Below are 21,273 nucleotides of genomic sequence, written 5' to 3' on the forward strand. Positions count from 1 at the left end.
GAGGTTTTAACCCACTGAGCCATCCAGGCACCCGTAATTATTTTTATTATAAAAATATCATTTTGTATTCTTTTTGTAATCCCTATGCAAGAAGCATTTGCATGTGTGATTCTGCTTTGTTTTCCTATTGGCTTGGGTTCATGAGCCTTTGCCTCCTTCTATGGTATAGTTCTCATTATTCATGGATCCATAATTGTGAACTTATTTACTCACTAAGATGTATTTATAACTTTAAAATCAATACTCATAGCACTTTTGTGCTTATACATGGACAAGCGCACAGTCCACAAAATTTTGAGTCACCCAACAAACACATTCCCAACTGAGGTCAATGGAGGTGCTACTTTTGTCTTTTTCTTACAGCTCTCCTACTCTAAACAAGTATTTTGCAATCTGTTCAATGCCAAGTTTTTCACATTTTTATGCTTGTGTGTGTGTGAGAGAGAGAAGAGACTTCACAGTTTAAGATGACTCCCAAGTGTAGTACTGAAGTGCTGTTTAGCATTCTTGAACACAAGAAGACTTCGGTGTGCCAATGGAAAGAATATGTATGTTAGATTAGCTTCATTCAGCCATGATTTATAGTCTGGTTGGCCATGAGTTCAATGTCAATGAATCAACAATATGTACTAAATATGGTATCTATTAAAATACTGATGTATTGATTGGTTGATGAAAACATTGTGACTAGAGGACAGGAACCTAACACAAATATCCCCTAAGAACAATGGTTCAGTATTTGTTAATTCAGTGTTTGTAGCAACTTTATACAACATAAATACCATGAATAATGAGAATCTATTGTATGTATGTATGTGTATGCTTTTATTTTGCTGTGAATTCATATTCATTGGATTTTACCTGTTGAGTTAGTCTGTGGAAAAGTTTTATTTCTCCAAAAATGGTTTGTGTTTTCTTCTGCCAGTTAGTTGCCTGGTAGCAAGGCTTTAAATAAAGCTATTTGCTTGAGATTTTATAACCAAACACTTTGAATCAATTCAAGTCATACAACATTGTGAATAACTATCTCTGTTTACAGTTTCTCCATAAAAAATTTTTTTTTCCTTCTATGATGGACCAGCTTGGAAAATTCAAGTTCCCTTCTGTTAACATTTGCTTAGAAAGCATGGCACTTTGAGGGTCCAAGATTTATGTGGGATTCTATTGTTCATTTTCCTGGCTTGGTCAAAAGATTTATTATGTCCCACAATCTTCATAACTGCATATCTATCAAAATTGAAGTTTGTCAGTCTTGGCAGAGTCCCTCAAGAATCATTCTGACCTTGGTACTTGTTTCTATCCCAGGAGTCCCATTTTTGCTTTTGTTTTTCATTGTAGATATGCTACTAAGTATAAGATCAGGAACTAATGTTTAAAAAAGATTAAAATAAAAATTTTAGGGGGGCCTGGGTGGCTCAGTGGGTCAAAGCCCCTGCCTTCAGCTCGGGTCATGATCCCAGAGTCCTGGGATCGAGCCCCACATCGGGCTCTCTGCTCGGCAGAGAGCCAACTTCCTCCTCTTTCTCTCTCTCTCTGCCTACTTGTCATCTCTGTCTGACAAATAAATAAATAGAATCTTTAAAAATAATAAATAAAAAATTTAAAAAAAATAAAAATTTTAGCTTTCTTATGTTTTCCTCAGGAGATTCACTGAACATGGTAAAAACATGATTCCCCTTTTCCACTTCTGTAATTCCAAGCTAAGGCTAAAATTGTTAGCATACACTGAGATCTCCCACCAAACTTTTTTAGCTTTTTAGTTCTATTTAGTTTTCTTTTTAGTTCTTTTTAGTTCTTTTTAGTTCTTTTTAGTTCACTTAAGGCAAGTGTGTGGCCATTTGCTTACTTCAGGGACTTTAGATAAAAATCTTGCTTCTTTCAAAGACTTACATGCAATCAAACACTTTACACTTGATTTCTGTTTTTAGAGTAAGGAGAATCAAATAATGAATATTCTCCTGTTCACATTATAAGAATGTTGCTAACTCAATACTTAAATTGAATACCTTTATGTTAACTATCATGGTGATTCATGCTTTTGTTGAGTTATCAGTAGCAATAATTGTTATAGTAAATTCTGTGTTTACTGAAATAATGGTAATATTAACAAGCAAATGTCACTGCCAGGTTTACTTTTATTATTCAATGCTTTAATGTTCACTTAAAGAAAGAAGAAATGTTACACTGTTGTTTTAGGGTAGATGAGGCTGAAGCACCATTAGACCCAAGTATGACAGGTGACTCAAACCAGAAGTTTATGTCATAATCACATTACCATCTAACATGACTTTCCCTAACTGGAGTAGTCCAGGGAGCCAGACCCCTTCTATCTTGTGGTTTCAGCATCTCTTAGAGACTTGATATTTAAGCCAGTAGAAAAGAAAAGATGCTAGTCAGTGGGTACCCCTCCTCTTAAAGTCTCTGAACTGTTTCATTCACAACACATCTGACACCAAATGTGTGTTTTTTTCCCCAACACCAGAAAATTCTCTAATTTTCCAGATATTCAGTCTGAGTATCCTATGATTCAATTCAATTCTGACACTGACTGTGTACAGTTAATACATACAGATTAAGGGCTTATTCCCAGAAGACACCTCCCTACTTCTGATGCCAGTTGCAAGTCCCAGATTGCCAAGTGCACTTCTGATGAACCAGCTATAAATCAGAGGTTCCCATTATCTTCTCCTCAGGTTTGATAATCTGCTAGAATGGCTCATGGAGCCCATAGAAACACTTTACCATTACCAGTTTACTCCAAAGGACACAACCCAGAAACAGCCAGATAAAAGAGATGCATAGAGCCAGGTATGGGGAAGTGACACAGAACTTCTATGCCATCTCCAGGCATGTCACCCTCTCAGTACTTGATGTGTTCAACAACTGGGAGGCTCGCTGTATCCCACCATTTAAAGATTTTTATGGAGGTTTTAATAAGTAGGCATGATTGGGACACTTGGGTGGCTCAGTTGGTTAAGATCTGACTCTTGATTTTGGCTCAGGTCATGATCTCAGGGTGATAAGACTGAGTCTCATGTGGGGCTCTGTGTTGGGTGTGGAGCCTGCTTGATTCTCTCCCTCTGCCCCTTAACTCCTACAAACATGAGGGCACTCTCTCTTTCTTTAAAAAATAAAATAATAGTAAGTAGGCATGATTGATTAAATCATTGACCATTGATGATTAACTCAATCTCTGGCCCCTCTCAGTGGGTGGGGCTGAATGTTTCAGCTGTTCTAATCATGACTTGATCTTTCTGACAACCAGCACCCATCCTTAAGTTATCTAGAGGCCCACCAATAGTTGTCTCGCTAAAATAAAAGATGCTTTTATTTCATCCTATCCCTTGGGAAATTCCAAGGAATTTAGGACCTCTGTCAGGAACAGTGGACAAAAATCAAATACATATTTCTTATTGTAACAGAAGGACTTAGGGTCAAAAATGGTGCACATAACTTTTATTCCTATTTCTTTGGTTAGAACCCCATGATACGGTGAAAAGTAACTGCAAAGAAACTTGGGAATTTTAGCCCGTGTATCTCAAAAGAAAAGAAATTGTATCTTTTGGAACATCTGGTGTTTTCTGCTAAATCAGTAATAGGTAATAGTATTTAGAGTTAAAGCAAAATTTTCTTTTACTCCAAAATCTGAAATAGCACTTAACTGTTTTTCTATATAGTCCAAAATTAAAATTAATGTACAATGCACATTAGTCATTAAAAAATGTAGTAGGGTAAAAAAAATAAGTGTTCTTCATCGTACCTAAATTTCTGCTTAGGTAGCACATGAATAGTAAATTTAGTATATATAATTTATGTATTATAGCTATGGTTACTGACTGATGTTTTTCTGTTGGCTCAAAGTAAAAATCCTGAATATATGCATTTTAGAAATGACTTTTATAAGTGATTATAAGTTCTTAGAGAAAAACTGTTTCATTGATGGATTCCTGACCCAGGGTACATACAAATGAAATAGCTAAAATGACTCAAATACTTGGTAGCAGAAAACAAAATAAAAGTCCATTAAACTAAATGCCAAGCACCCAGCCTTGGCATAAATTCTTTCTGGAAGCGAAGAAGAGATGCAGAATGACAGCTAAAGGAACATGTTATGAAATGGTATGTCGTTTTGTCGGGGATGTCTTTGTAATGACTAAGAAGCAGGTTAATAAGATGATTAGAATGAAGGCTAAATATGAGAAAAGTACAAAGCACTTTCCTCACGTCATTCCTTAGAGATATGTGGGTGGCAAATAATATCTCTGTTTTGTCGACTGAAAAATGAAATAGTTTATGCACTTACAGACATTTTACTGGCATTCTGATTTTTAAACAGGTGTAGAGTTTCCTTTTATAGATATCTGATAGTTATTACATCAGCTTTACACTCCAGTAATACTTCCAAACGATAGTATATCTAGGATTGTTGAGATAATTAAGGCTTCACTCTGTCTTATTTTTCATAAAGTCTTTAACTACCTTTAGGTTCTAAAATGGTAGACTAAAATAAATGTTACATATGACCCTTTCAAGAGAATCTGTAAGATTTCAAGTTTGTTTGTTTTAAAGAATATTTGTAAGACATGAAACTAATTTTTGTCCCTAATATTATTGGAACAAAAAACTAGTACCTAAAACATTTACATCTGCATTTTTTAGATAAATGCAAGAATGTCCAGGAAAGCCAAATCTTCACTTTTTTTAATAATGAAAATGAAAAACCCATTCTATAAATTCCCATTTTAGCTCTATGCCAAGTTCACCACAAAATACTGACTAATGCTACATATAATTAATGGAACTTAAAGGGATTTACTGAATTAAGTCCACAATGTTCAGATGACAAAGGTTATATATGTAACACATCCTAACAGCAATGATTTTCTCTCTGCCAATTGGTAGGCTGAGGTACAGGGATCCTAGTAGCCTTGTTTTGAATATTGCAATCTTCTCTTAGACCCCTGCTAATATTATTCTCTTCTACACTTTCTCACCAATCAAATTTACCTCAATCCACATCTATGCTTGTGACTATTAGTAGCAATATTCTGAGTCAGAAAGAAAAATAGAATAGTTTTTAATAATATATGATGGGAATATTTGCTGCTCTAATCAGGACTCCACTCCATATTCTGTATCTGTAATTCACAAATAGTGGTTCACCAAAATTGTGTAAAACCCAAACAGATCTGTACAAAAGTAGCCAAAATGTCACTTGCTTTTATCAATATTCTAGGAGAATAGGTAGAAATGAATTTCATCAATGTTAATTACTTCGCTCTCACTGTAAAGATCAGTTATATGACTGTAAAACTTTAGCAAAACCAAAAAAAAGGAAGCATGTTAATAGCAATTTATATATGGCAGTTTTTTGCTTTTTGTTTTTTGGGCAGGGTGATTGACTCTAGCTACTTATTTGTCAGAGAGAGCACACAAGCAGGCAGAGTGGCAGACAGAGGCGGGGAGAGAAGCAGGCTGTTTACTGAGCAAGGAGCCAGATGCGGTACTCAATCCCAGGACCCTGGGATCATGACCTGAGCTGAAGGCATGACAGGAGCTGAAGGCATAGGGCAGGAGTCCCTATATACGGCATGGAGCTGAAGGCATGACAGGAGCTGAAGGCATGACCTGAGCTGAAGGCATAGGGCAGGAGTCCCTATATACGGCAGTTTTAAAACAAATTAAATTAATTAAAAACTAAATTATATAATCTTTGTTTATCTTTATATCTCTTCTGAAGCAATTAGTAACAAACCATCTTTACTTAAGAAGTGATGCAATTTAGTTTTATGACATTGTGTGTTAAATGTGTTTTATTAATATGCAATTCAGAAATCTGACATAATTTTAACAATAAATTATGTATTGCTTTGTATAGAATGGATGTTGTCAAAATAGAAACCTTCTCATATAAGTGATAAATATTTAGCCCTCAATATTAGTTTCATCTACTTAAGGTTAGTAATTATCAATTAAATTATCTTCTTAAGCAAACACATCCTTAATAGACTTAGGTATCTGGATTTCATAACTATTCTTTTTCTAAGCAATATCTAATTCTCTCCTTTATCCTTTGTAATTAACTTCAAGGATTTACAGTTGTACTTATTACCAACAGTGATGACCTTATTTGGATTCAATTAGCAACATTTATGTCTCAGATATTAGTCCTCATTTTATACTTTGTGTTGTATTTACATGTCAATTAGCAGGCATGAAGTGTTGGTTATAGTAACTGGTTAATACCCACATGTCAAGTGATTCTATATTTTAAGCAGATTTGATTATTTACCTTTAGATACTTTCCATCACCATCACCCAAGTTCACTGTCACAGCCCATGATGAATGTAAATGCTTCCCTAAAAATATAGAGAAGCAAAGTTGATTTTTTCTTAAAGATTTTATTTATTTATTTGACACACAGAGAGAGATCACAAGTAAGCAGAGATTCAGGCAGAGAGAGAGAGGGAAGCAGGCTCCCTGCTGAGCAGAGAGCCTGATGTGGGGCTCGATCCCAGGACACTGAGATCATGACCTGAACTGAAGGCAGCGGCTTAATCCACTGAGCCACCCAGGTGCCCCCAAAGTTGATTTTGTATTTTATGTTTTATCTTAATTTCACCCCCAGGATGAAATCTACAAACTTAATTCCCTTATTTAGGTTTTTCAACCATCTCTCTTTAGCTGCTTTTTCAAGAGCAAGATCAGTCACTCTTCCTTCTAACTACATCCAGAGTTTGCTCTAACCCTGGTAAGATTACAGGACAGTTTGCAAACTTCCATGGCTCATTCACAAAGGATGACTAAGAGCTAATAAATGGAGAGCAGGGAGATGAGCATTTCAGAAAGAAGTAGAGATATGTAAAAGAGTGTGTTTGGAGTAATGGTGAGAATTTTGGCCTAGGGTATATGAGGATAATGACAAGAGTCTATGTAGTTTTGCTTTCATATATAAGGAATAATAGTGTACCTATATATAATATCCTATTTTATTATTTCTAATCTATGCCTCAATACAGAAAGGAAGGAAGGAAAAAAAAGGAAGAACTAAGGGAAGAAATAAAGGATAATGAAAGGGAGGAAAGAAGGAAGAAAGAAATCATAATTCTAGATGACCTATTTGGATCCAATTAGTAGCATCTGTGTCTTAGATGTTTATCTATGCCAATATCATAATTGTGTTGGAAGGTTATAATAAGGAAGAGAGGAAGGAAAGAAGAAAGAGAGGAAGCGAGGGAGGAAGGAAGGAAATTCTATCCTGAAAGTTCTCCCTGGTCAATAAAATCTTCCTTATTCAGTCTTACGGTAGTCCAGCTCCCATAATCAAGCCTCACCAAAATGACCCTTAAAATCCTGAGTCATTCTATGAGACAGTACCACCCTGTAGCCAAAGCCAAGCAAAGACATCACAAAAAAAGAAAATTACACACCAATATTCCTCATGAACATAGATTCAAAAGACTTGCAAAAGCTTATTAGACAACTGAATCCAAAATATATGTATTTTTTTAAAGTATAATCTATGACCAAGTAAGTGGACTTCATTTCAGAAATGGAAGTTTGGTTTAACATCCCCAAATCAATTAATCTAACGTATCATAATATATAGGACAAAAACTACATGATTATCTTAATAGATACGGATAAAAGCATTTGACAATCCAACCCATTCAAGACTTAACAAACAAAACAATAACAAGAAACCTCTTACAAAACTTGGAACAGAAGATAATTTTTCTAACCTGATAAAGGGCTTCTACAAAAAAAACCTATGGGGGGGACTCCTGGGTGGCTCAGTCAGTTAAGCATCTGCCTTTGGTTCAGATCATGATCCCAGCTTGCTTCACCCTCTGCCTGCTGTTCTCTCTCTCTCTCTGATATGTAAATAAATAAATAAACTCTAAAAAAAAAAAAAAAACAACTATGGGAATCATAATACTTAATGGTCAAAACTAAATGTTTTGCCTTAAATTCAGATACAAGATAAGGATAACTAGTTTCAACTCTTCTACCGAATATCATACTGGAGTTTCTAGCTGGGGCAATTAGGCAAGAAAAGATAAAAGTCATCAAGATTGAAAAGGAAAAAGTAAAACTATTTTTATCTATAGATATCATGTATATGGAGAAAATCCTAAGGAATCCACAAACACAAAATATTAATTAATAAACCAGTACAGCAAGTTTGCAGGATTCAAAATTATTTTTTAAGAAACAACTGTATACTTATAAACTAGCAATGAATAATCTGAAAATTAAATTAGGAATTTCATTTGTGAGAACATCAAAAAGAATAAAATTCTTAGGAATAAATTTAACAAAAAAATGCAAGAAGTAAACATGCAAAAATTTTAAACCTTTGCTAAGGGAGATAAACTAAATAAATGGCAAGACATTCTACATCTTCATGGATTGAAGATTCAATATTGCTAAGTTGGCAATTCTCTTTAATTGCTCTGTAGATCAATTCAATTCCTATCAAAATCCTAGAACACTCTTTTTTACTTGTATATTTATTTTGTTGGTTTATTTTCAGGTACTAAATATACTTCCTTAGGATGAGCATTTCAAGTGATTCCCTGTGACATGGCTTTACTACCCTAAGACAGGACAGGAAAACTATTTCCGTAAAGAGCCAGATAGTACATATTTTGTGAGTTATATAGTTTCTATCATAATTACTCAACTTTGCTGACATACATAGCACAAAAGCAGCCACAGGTAATATATAAATTAATGACTGTGGCTATATTTCAATAACATTTTATTTATAGAAACTGAAATTTGAATTTCATATAATTTTTATGAGTCACTGAATATTATTCTTCTTTTGATTTCTCAAGCATTTAAAATTATAAAGAACATATTGGCATATATTCTAAGAATATATATATAGAGAGAGAGACAGAGAGAGAAAGAGAGAGAGAGAGACTTCCACAAACATAATGGGGTCAGATTTGTCTATACTACCCTAAAACACTAAATAGTTTTATGATAATCCTTTTCTAAAAACATAAGAACAGATTTTTTTTTGTTTCAAAGTGTTTACTTATTTTTTTCATGTTTACAAAATACAAAAAGAACTTATAGGAAAGTGACACTTTTTTAAACACCAAAACTAAGTTTTTATGGCTGCCTATATAGGTGGTACAGAGTAAGCAAGTCAACCCTTTTTTTTTTTTTTAAGGTAAGCTCCATGCCCAATAGGGAGCTTGAACTCATGACTCAGATCAAGAGTCACATGCTCTACCAATTGTGCCAGCAAGTACTCCAAGTTGACCCTTTCGATTCCACATGCACTTGACATTAGATTTATTGACCATAGCTTAGAGTTGGCAATCCCTACAAAATTAACTCAGGTTCATTGACATAAAGCAGCCCAGGGACTAGATGGTGCTTAGAAAAGGTTTTTTTTAAATACCTACCTAACCTTCTTGCATCTTCCACGGCAGAGTGTTTTTGTTCCCTAGCTTTATGACAACATCTCTACTTTTGCAATATTCTAGTACCTACTTTGGTTAAATGTCTGGCTCACATTTTATTTTAGCTTTCAGTAAGTAGCTATTCAGTAAGTATTTGATTCCATCCCACTGTGAACTTACCCTTAATAACAATCACATGGTGTTATAGTGCCTATACGTAGTTGCTTCTAATTTCTCATTTTTTAAAAAAAGATTTATTTATTTTTGAGAGAGAGAAAGGGGGTGGGGGGAAAGGGTAGAGGGAGAAAGTGAGAGAAACCCAAACAGAATCTGCACTGAGCTCAGAGCCAAACGCAGGGCTTGATCTGGCAACCCTGAGCTCACGACCTGAGCTGAAACCAAGAGTCAGATATTTAACCAACTGTACCACCCAGGTGTCCCTGTTTTTATTTTAAGAGTTGGTAAGAACATTTATAATAAAATTTATACTCTTAGCAAGCTTTTAAGTATATAATACAGTACTGTTATCTATAGGCACAATGTTGTACAGCAGATCTCTAGAAGTTTTTCATCTTGTATAACTGAAATTTTAAGCCCATTCATCAGGATCTCCTCATCTTCCCCTTCCCTTAGCCCCTCATAACAATTCTATTCCTGACTCCCATGACTTTGACTAATGTAGATAACTTATATAAACTGAATCGTGATTGGGGAGGGTATGTGAAATGGTGAGTGCTGTGAAGTGTGTAAGCCTGACAATTCACAGATATGTACCCCTGGGGCAAATAAGACATATGTTAATAAAAAAATTTTTTTAATAAACTGTATCATGTAGTATTTATCCTTTTGTGACTGACTTATATCAGCATAATGTCTCCAGATTTTATACTGAAAAAAGGCCAAAATCAGCACTATAAAAGGCACATATACGCTGATAGAAATCCCAAAGATTTCTGGACTGAGGGACCAGAAGATGAAACAGTTGTAACTTTGGCCTTTGGAAATTAGAGAGTCCCAGAAACAAGAAAGCTAGGGAAAGTGGCAAATTTCCTATACAGCTTGTGCACAGAATATTCTGGCTAGCCCCCAAATTATGTATGCACAGAAAAGACTCAAAGCAACTCAAGAACAGAATTGAACTGAGATTTGAGTTGCTACCCACTGCAGGGAAGGAGAAAAACTAATATACTTCTGAAGAATATAACACAACCTGGAATCTCCAAAGCATAATATTCACAATGTCTAGGATTCAATCCAAAATTAGTCAAAACACAAAGAACCAGGAAAATGCGACCCAGTCTCAAAACTAAAAATCAAAAACCTAGACTGACAGTGAGATAATTCATATACTGGAATTAGTAGGTAAACATTTTAAAGCAGATATTATACTACTCAGTCAAACTAAAGTAAAATATACTCTTGTCCATGGAAAGTCAGATCTTATCAGACAATTAAAATCATGAAACAGAATCAAATAAGAAGTTTTAGAACCAAAAAAAGTAATTTAATTTAATATAGAAGTTAAATTAAAAACTCACTAGGTGGAATCTATAGAAGAATGAAGATTACAGAAGCAATACAGAACTTGAAGACAAATGAATAGAAATAATCAAATCTGAAGAACAAATAGAAAATAGAATGGGAAAAAGTGTCAGAACCTCAGAGTCAGGTGGAATAAAGACAAAAGCTATAATACACATGTAATTGTGGTTCCTGAGAAAGAGGAGAGAGAAATTGAGGGAGAAGATATTGGAATAAACAGTAGCTAAAAATGTCAAGAATTTAGTGAAAAATATACTTATAGATTCACAATGTTTACATCTTCCTTAGCACAGAAGAGTACATTCTCAAATATTACTTTTTAAGCATCTGTGAAAACAATTCCTTCTCTTTCCTTACCAAAATAAAAAATTTGTCTCTGATAGATTAATTTGTGATATGGAAATCAGATAATTAATCTATATTGTACCCTACCAAGATATCTGACAAAATTGTCCCTTCTTTGATTAACTTGAAAGTCAATATGTCTATGAAAACACTAAATGATGTATTGTTAAAAAAAAAAGGAAGGTTCTGATTATGATCAAGTGTCTAAAAATTGTATATGTTTGTCTTCAGAAAAACTAAGACTTGACTACTCTTTGGGGAGATATTGCGGATTATAGTACAGAAATATTACAATGTAGAAATTGGTTGGTTATAAATATTTTATTATCCAGGGGAAATATAGAATAAACTAATGTTTTTAAACATATAGTTTATTCTTGACCTTGTGTTGTGCATTTTTTTCTTTACCTTTATTTTAATCCTCATTTTTTAGGAAAGAAAAAAAAAGGTTCAGTGAGCATAAAACAGCACAAGTCATAACAGTCTGTCTGACTCTAAAGGCTCTCAGGTCTCACACATAATAATATAAAGAGGAATAAATGAATATATACTTTTTTTGCAATAAAAATAACAACAAAAATTTAGCAAATGTCATCACAGATTGCATATTGCAGAGTATAGGAAATAGTATTCCTGGAGCACTATTTTAAAACCTGATAATGCAAGAAGCATATATGTGTTTCTAACAAATCTCCATTTCTGCATATTTTCTATTTTTAGTACTGCTGCCCAGAGACACTACAGTGGTCTCTACAGCACATAAAAATATATCAAGTAATTTGCTTGACAGTTAATCCACTACCAAAAAAGCATAGTTACATGCTTCCAAGGATTTATAAGTACCTGATCAAAGCAGGGATATATGTATTTAAAATAGTTAATTATCTCAGGAAACACTTTCTCAAGCATTTAAATCATAATGTTCAAAACCCATTCATTCCCTGGTATTAATAAAACTGTTTAAATCTATTTCTTTTTTCTCTAAAAGGGTTCTTAGAGGTTTGGAACCTTCCCTCTACAGGGACTCTGAAATACTTTACTATTCAAAAGAGAAAATTTCCAGTGCCATTACCAGAGAAGCATAAAAATATTTGGGCAGAGTGTGTTCTGTGATAGTAAGTTTATACATGACTAGAACACAAAAACAATATTTAACTTTCATCTCTGAGTTTAGTGAAGTGGAAACCATGCAATTTTTTCTGTCAATGCTCAGTAACTTTCCTGAGTCTAGAGTACATCTTCCATAAAATGGGCTATATAACTAAAGGGGCAAGTTCAAGGAGGTAGCAGAAAAACTAGACAATCAAGCCATGACATTCTCTTTAAGAAGGTGAAATTTTTTTTTTTAAGAAGGTGAATTTTTAAAAAAACATTTCTTTTGAACCCTAAAAAATTTTGTGCAGATGAATATTAATGTGTATGAATAAGTAGTAACTTAAAAATGTGTCACTACTCCAAACTTTATATAGGAAGCTTCTACTCAAAGCAGGGAATTTTATTTTCATATTTTAAAAGCATTAGTATATTAATCAGAGTCAACACATTACTTTGAAAACTTTAGTCCCCAAAATATTTTTAATATTTTGCCCCTTTGAGGAAGCTGTTTTTAACACATAAGAACAAATAAATAAGTAACAAGTGATATCAAGATTGATTTGTCATGGAATACAGAATTAAGTATTGCACATAAACCTTGGTGTTAATGGTATAGAAGTGATGATATCCACATTAATGTACATGTCAACAACTTTGCTATTTTTTTACTTCACCAATAACAGTAAAGATGAATTCCTTGAAGTATAAGAATAAACATAAGACCCAAGAATAAAAGGGGATTCTGAAAAATTGATGCAGTCATATTACAGTTTTTAAATATCCCTCCATTAGCAGATAAACGCAGACCCAGCAACTAAATAGAAAACCATGAACAACCTTTATAGTGAAATTAGGTAATAGGTATCCTATGAACCCCAAGAGAAAGTGAATGAAACAAACAAACAAAAAGCAACAATAGACAGAAGTCCCACCTAGTATAAGTGTCTTTGTGAGAGAAAACAAAGAAAGCAATAGAGAATCTGACAGATCTGAGAACAACAGAAATACACATAGCCAATGGGTATTTATTAAAATCACAACAGATCAATTCACGTAGGGCAACTAAAATTGGGAAGTTTATGGACAGCAAAATTGGGCAAGTGCAGGGGTTTGTGAGAAGATGTGAAGAGTAGTCTCTTAAAATTAAACATTCAGAGCTCATTGCAGAATAGCAAAAGAACATTAAGAAAATGGTACCAAACATGAAAAAGGAAAAATTCAGATTATAAAAATTCTAAAATGAGATGACAGATATCTTGATAAAATCAGAAATGAAGAAATAAGATTTAAAAAAAAGAAAGAAAGAAACAACATTTCCCATATTAAAACCACGCAAGAGGGAAATGCAAGAACAAATAAATACAACACATTAGAGCTGTAAGTGAAATAAATGGTGAAAAAAATAAAATCTCAAAAATAAAAATAATTGAGAAAAAGGAAATGGAAGAATTTGAGATAAGTGACAGTTGCTCAAGATAGTAAAAAAGAGAATCCAAAATGGCTAATAGCAGTTTCTGAGGAAAAACACCAAAACAAAGGAATAGAATAATGCCAGCTCAACTATAATTCAAAAATTGAGGTAACATCAGTGAAAATGACTGAGTAGGGAACTCCAAAAACCTATCCTTCCTCAGAGGAAGTAAATAAATTGGTTAGGATTGTCAGAAGCATCTTTATTGGAACTCTGGAAACTAATCAAGGGTTTCCAGCAACCAGGCAAATATTTAATCAAGAAAAAAAGGAAACAGCTGAGTCTCGGAAAAAAGATTAGTGGAGTTTTAATTTGCACTGGCCCCATCACTCTCTCCCCAGCTGTGCAGCCGTGAAGGCAGCCTTGAAGACAGCAGCCTCCATTTTCAGTAGAGATTATAGTTTCCTAGTACTAGAGGGAAAAGAATAAACCTTATAAATAAACCTTACTCTCAAAGAATTTTGGCTCTTTGTTTTGAAATGTCTTGTGGTTATATGAATAGTCAGCTTAAAGCCTTAGCCTTAATTTCACTTAATTCTCACCTCTCTGAAGTCTGATGTGGCTACTTATGACTGTGTTTGTCAAAAACATTTAAAGGCAAATGCATTAGCCATTTGCCCACCTGGGGCAAGAGATGATATTTGGGACAAACAATAGACTAATCTAAAAGCTAGAGAATAAAGGTAGGAAATGAGATGCTTTTGGAAATAAGGGCTTTGAAAAGCTTCCACATACTCCCAGAAGAACACAATATGCCCAGGATTGGCCACATGCTCAGAAAAGGCCCATGAAGGTCCCAGGCTCTTTTCTTTGCCTGAACTTCAAGCTCTGCAAAAGTAGAAATGAAGTATGAGGCAAAGTTGAAAACTATCTGCCTAGGTGTGGAAGGGGTACTCCAACACACAACTAAAGCACAGCTGCAAATATTTGTGTTTTTGTTTTTTTTTTTTTAATTCTTAGGTGTTTAAGGAAATCAGTACCAAATTATAAGTTAAATATTATAATAATGAAATAGGAATTTCAAGGGCCCTACAACAAAGAATATAGACTTTGGAAATTAGGGTGGAAAAAGCAACTAAACAAATATATGAAAAACTACAAGCAAAACAAAATTCCTTTGGGAGCAGGAGAATCTAATCCTGAAGGGTGCACAGTATTAAAAGTCTAATTTTCAATACAAAAATTACGAGGCAAAGAAACATGAATGGATGACCTATGCCTGGGGGTGGGGGGGTAGATGGAAAGAAATTGTCCCTGAAGAAGCCCAGAAACTGAACTTACTAGACAAAGCTTCTAAGTCAATTTCAGATATATTCACAATGCTAAAGAAAAGTGTGGACAAAGAACTAAAGGAAATAATGAATATAATGTCTCACTAAATAGAATATCAAGGAAGAGATAGAAATTATAAAAAAGGAACCAAATAGAAATTATATGATTAAAGAGTATAACTATAATAAAAAATTCATTAGAGGGCTTCCATAGCATATTTGAGAAAGTATCAGCTAACTTAAAGTCAAATGAAATTATGAAATCAGAGGATTAGAAAGGAAATAGAATAAAGTAAAATGAAGATGAAGAGACTGAAGACCAAAACTAAGACACCTATGGGACATCATTAAATATGTCAACATACCCATAATGTTAGTTCCTGAAAAAGAAGAGGAAAAAGTAACAGATAGAATATTAGAAGAAATATTTACCAAACTTCCCAAATTTGATGAAAGACATGAATCTGCATACTCAACAAGCTCATGAATGTTAAGCTGAATAAACCCAAAGGGATCAACATTGAGACGTTCTAATAAACTGTTGAAAGTAAACACAAAGGAGAGTCCTGAAAATAGTAGAAATCCTCTATAATATTAACAGCTAACTTTTCATTAAAACCATAGCAGCTATGGGAAGGCATATTCAAAGTATTAGGGGGAAAAATTATCAATCAAGAATTATATATCTGGGGCGCCTGGGTGGCTCAGTGGGTTAAGCCGCTGCCTTCGGCTCAGGTCATGATCCCAGGGTCCTGGGATCGAGTCCCGCATCGGGCTCTCTGCTCAGCAGGGAGCCTGCTTCCCTCTCTCTCTCTCTCTGCCTGCCTCTCCATCTACTTGTGATCTCTCTCTATCAAATAAATAAATAAAATCTTAAAAAAAAAAAAAGAATTATATATCTGGCAAAACTATCTTTCAAGAATGAAGGGGAAACTGAGGTATTCTACCAAACAGAAACTGAAAGTTTATTACCAGGAAACTTGCCCTACAAGAAAAGCAAAAAAGGAACTCTTAAGATTGAAATAAAAGTACAGTATGCAGTAACTTGAATCAACACAAAGAAATAAGAACACCAATTAAAGATTATTACATGAGTAAATATAACATTTTAACATTAATATAATTTTATTCTTAAGCCTTTTTGCCTTCATGATTTAAAAGAGTTAAATTAAATAATATTTATAAGTCTATGTTTATGGCACAAAAAGTATAAAGATGTAATTTGTGACAACAAATTATAGAATTAATGTACACTATGGAAGATAAGATATTGCTAATTCAAAAAATATTGCTACAAATTAGAATGGTATCTGTAATCTTCACAGAAACCACTAAGAAAATAACTAAAAATCATTTAGCACAAGATAAGAAAAAGAATAAAAATGTTAACTAAAACATAATTATCTAACTGAAAAGAAAGCAGTAAAGGAAAAACTGTGGAACAAAAAAACAAATGCAAGACATATAGAAAGCAAATAGCAGAATTGCAAAACTTCTTCCTTACCAGTAATAACATTAAGTGTAAATGAGTTAACTCTACAATTAAAAGATAAAGATTAATAGAAAGAATTTTAAAAATCCAACAATATGGTATCTATAAAATACTCACTTCAAATTCAATGACAAATCTGTTGAATGTTAGAGGATAAAAAAACACATTTCATGAAAATAACAGAAAGTGAACTAGAGTGGATATACTAAACTGGAGTAGCTATACATATAACAGATGTTAAATCAATGTAGGCTTCTATCCAAAAACTATTATAGGAGAAAAGGAAGGATATTATACAATGATAAAAGTATCAATCTATCAAGAATACATAATAATTATAAACACATATGCAATAACAGAGCTGCAAAATATACAAAGCAAAAACTAACAGAATTGAAAGGGAAAATAGTTCAAGAATATTAATAGTTATAAAATAAAATAGCTAAACAAAAGATAGACAAGGAAAACTAGGATGTGACAACTATAAAAAAAATTAGACCTAACACATACCTGTAGAACACTCTACTCAACAGCATAATACACATTCTTCTTAACTGCACAAAAACAGTCTTGGGACAAACCATACATTAGTCCACAAAACACATCCCAATCAATTTAACAAATTTGCAATCACACCAAGTATCTTCTCTAACAACAATGAAATGAAATTAGTTATCAATAACAGAAGGAAATTTCAAAAAGTCACAAATAGGTGGGAATTAAACATGTTCTTAAACAACCAATAGGTCAAAGAAGATATCAAAATGAAAATTAGAAAATACTTTGAAATGAATTAAAATGATCATAACATATCAAAGCTTATGAGGTGAAGTGAACGCAGTACTCGGGGAAATGTATTTATATCTGCAAACATATATTAAATAGAAAAAAAAAGGATCTGAAATCATTTAACCTAAACTTCTACTTTAAAGAACTGAATGAAAAAGGGCAAACTAGAGGTGCCCAGGTGGCTCAGTTGTTAAGTGTCTGTCTTTGGCTCATGTCATGATCACAGGGTCCTGGGATCGAGCCCTCTGTTGGGCTCCCTACTCAGCAAGAAGTCTGCTTCTTCCTTCCCTCTTTCCCTGCTTGTGTTCCTTCTCTCACTGTCTATCTCTCTGTCAAATAAATAAATAAATAAACTAAAAAAAAAAAAAAAAAAAGAGCAAACTAGGGGTGTCTGAGTGGCTCAGTTGGTTAGGTGTCTGCCTACAGCTCAGATCATAATCTCAGGGTCCTGGGATTGAGCCCAACATTGGACTCCAGGCTCAGCAGGGAGTCTGCTTCTCCCTCTGCCTCTGTCCCTGCCCCTGCTGGTATACTCTCTCCCTCTCTCTCAAATAAATAAATAAAATCTTTTTTTTAAAAAAGGAAACAACTAGACCAAATGCAAGCAGAAAGAAAGAAATAATAAAAATTAGAGCAGAAATAAAGGAAAAAGAGAAAAGAAAAGATTATAATAAAAATAAAAATAAAAGTTGATTCTTGGGTGCCTGGATCACCCAGTCAGTTGAGCATCTGACTCCGGGTTTCAGCTCAGCTCATGATCTCAGGGTCCTGGGATCCAGCAGCACATCAGGCTTGCTGCTCAATGGGGAGTCTGCTTGTGTCCCTCTCTCTCTGCCCCTCCCAAGCTCACTCATGAGTGCTTGTTCTCTCTCTCTCTAAAATAAATAAATCAATCTTTTAAAAAAATAAAAAAATAGAAGTTGATTGTTTCATCAGAGTGAATATGATGTAATTATGACAGAAATAAAATACATTATAAGAGGATATTCTGAATTATCACAACAAATTAAACTACCTAAATGAAATGGTCAAATTAGTAGAAACACACAAACTATCAAAACTGACTTAAGAAGATATAGAAAATATGAATAGAATTAGTAAACAGTAAAGAGATTAAATCAGTAACCAAACACTTCCAAAAAAGAAAACCAAAACCATATTGAGATACCACCTTACACCAGTTAGAATGGCCAAAATTAATAAGACAGTAAACAACATCTGTTGGAGAGGGTGTGGAGAAAGGGGAACCCTCTTACACTGTTGGTGGGAATGCAAGTTGGTACAGCCACTTTGGAAAACAGTGTGGAGATTCCTTAAGAAATTAAAAATAGAGCTTCCCTATGACCCTGTAATTGCACTACTGGGTATTTACCCCAAAGATACTGATGTTGTGAAAAGAAGGGCCATGTGTACCCCAAAGTTGATAGTGGCTATGGCCACAGTCGCCAAACTGTAGAAAGAACCAAGATGCCCTTCAATGGACGAATGGATAAAAAAAGATAAGATCCATATATACAATGGAGTATTATGCCTCCAGCAGAAAGGATGAATATCCAACTTTTGTATCAACATGGACGGGACTGGAAGAAATTATGCTGAGTGAAATAAAGTCAAGGAGAGAGTCAAGTTTCATATGGTTTCACTTACCTGTGGAGTCTAAGGAATAACACGGAAGACATTGGGAGATTGAGAGAAGTGAGTTGGAGGAAATTGGAGGAAGAGACAATCCATGAGAGACTGTGGACTCTGAGAAATAAACTGAGGATTTGAAGGAGGGTTTTGGGTAAGTTTGGTGGTGGGTATTATGAAGGGCACGTATTGCATGGCGCACTGGGTGTGGTGCATAAACAATGAACTCTGGAACACTGAGAAATAAAATATAAAATAAAATAAAACTACTCTTTCAATTAAAAAAATGAAGAAAGAAAGAAAAGCCCTAGACAATATGCTTTCACTGGTGAATTCTCCCAAGGAAAGAACTAATACCAATCTTTCTCAAATTCTTTCAATAATTAGAAGAGGATGAAAAACTTTCTAACTCATTCATGAGGCCAGTGGTTATACACACACACACACACACACACACACACACATATAGAAATACATGTTTGTGTGGACACATACATAATGCCATTAAAAATAGTAAAATACTTGGAAATAAATTTAACCAAGAAGTTTTAAGATCTGTAGACTGGAACTACCAAACATCACTGAAACAAATTTTTAAATCCCTAGATAAATAAAAAAGCATCACACGTTGGTTGTGAATTGGAACGCTTAATATTGTTAAGATAGCTATCTCTCCAAATTAATGTGCCTGTTCAATGCATTTCACACCAAATTGCAATCACCTCTTGTTAAAATGAACCATATCCTAAAATTCATACATAATCACAATGGACACATACTAGCAAAACACTCTTGAGAAAGAACAAAACTGGGGTATTCATATTTTGTGAATTGAAATTTATTATATAACAATAGTGATCAAAAGTGTGCTATTAGCGTAAGGATAGATATACAGATCAATGGAATAGGTGTGAAAACTGGCATCTGTGAAAGGGTGCCTGAGCGGTTCAGTCGGTTAACCATCTGCCTTTGGCTCAGGTCATGATCCTGGAGGCCCAGAATTGAGCCCTGCATCTGGTTCCCTGCTCAACAGGAAGTCTACTTCTCCTTCTGCCTCTCCCCCTGCTTGTGCTCTTTAGTTCTCTCTCAAAAAAAAAAAAAAAAAAAAAAAAAATCTTAAAAAAGAGAGAGAAAGAAAGAAAGAAAGAAAATTGGCATCTATGGTTAACTGATTTTTGACAAAGTTTCTAAGATTATTCCATCTAGAGAGAATAAAATTTTTAACAAATAATTCTGGGAAAACTGGATATCCATATGCACAAGAATAAATTAGTTTATCTACCTCACATCATATGCAAAAATAAACCCAGGATAAGAGCTAACATTAAAAATTCTGGGTAACCATTCATGACTTTGGATTTGGCAATTCATTCTTAGATATGACACTAGGACACAAGCAACTAAAGAAAAAAATAGAATATTTGGATTTTAAGGGAACTAAAAACTTTCATGCATCAAAGAACTACCAAGATGATGAAATCCGGCCCTCAAGATGGAAGACAATATTTGTAGAAATCCAGGATATGTAAAGAACTCTTAAAATTCAATAAGAAAAAAAGAAAAACAACCAGATTTTAAAATAGACAAAAATCTTAGACATTTTTTTTCAGAGAGGGTATAAAAAATGGCCAAAAAGAATATGGAAAGAATTTCAATATCATTAGCCATGGGCAAAAGCAAATTGAAACCCCACTAAGATATCACTTCACACCCCCAGTAGATGCTATAATAATAAAAGAGAAAGGAAGGAAATAGGTGATGGTGAGGATATGAAAAAATTGAAACCCTCATACATTGTTAGTAGGAATGTAAAATACCACTACTGCTATGAAAAGCATTTTGGAAATTGCTCAAAATTTAACATAGGATTAATATATGATCCACCATTCCACTCCTAGGTATATACCTAAAAGAATCAAAAACAGGGGTTAAAACAAAAACTTGTACAAAAAATACTGATAACAGCATCATTTATAATATCCAAAAAATAGAGATGGTCCAAATGCTTATCAACTGATAAAAGGCTATACAAAATGTTGTATATACATGTAACAGAGTATGAAATATGATTCAGCCATAAAAAGAAGGAAGTATTGATACACTGCTGCAATATGTATGAACCTTGAAACAGTATGCTAAATGAAAGAACCCAGACACGAAAGTCCATGTATTGTGTGAGTCCATGTATATGAAATGTGAAGATTAGTCAAATGCAT

The sequence above is a fragment of the Neovison vison genome, chromosome 9, assembly GCF_020171115.1.
Source record: "Neovison vison isolate M4711 chromosome 9, ASM_NN_V1, whole genome shotgun sequence".
In the NCBI taxonomy this organism is placed as follows: Eukaryota; Metazoa; Chordata; class Mammalia; order Carnivora; family Mustelidae; genus Neogale; species Neogale vison.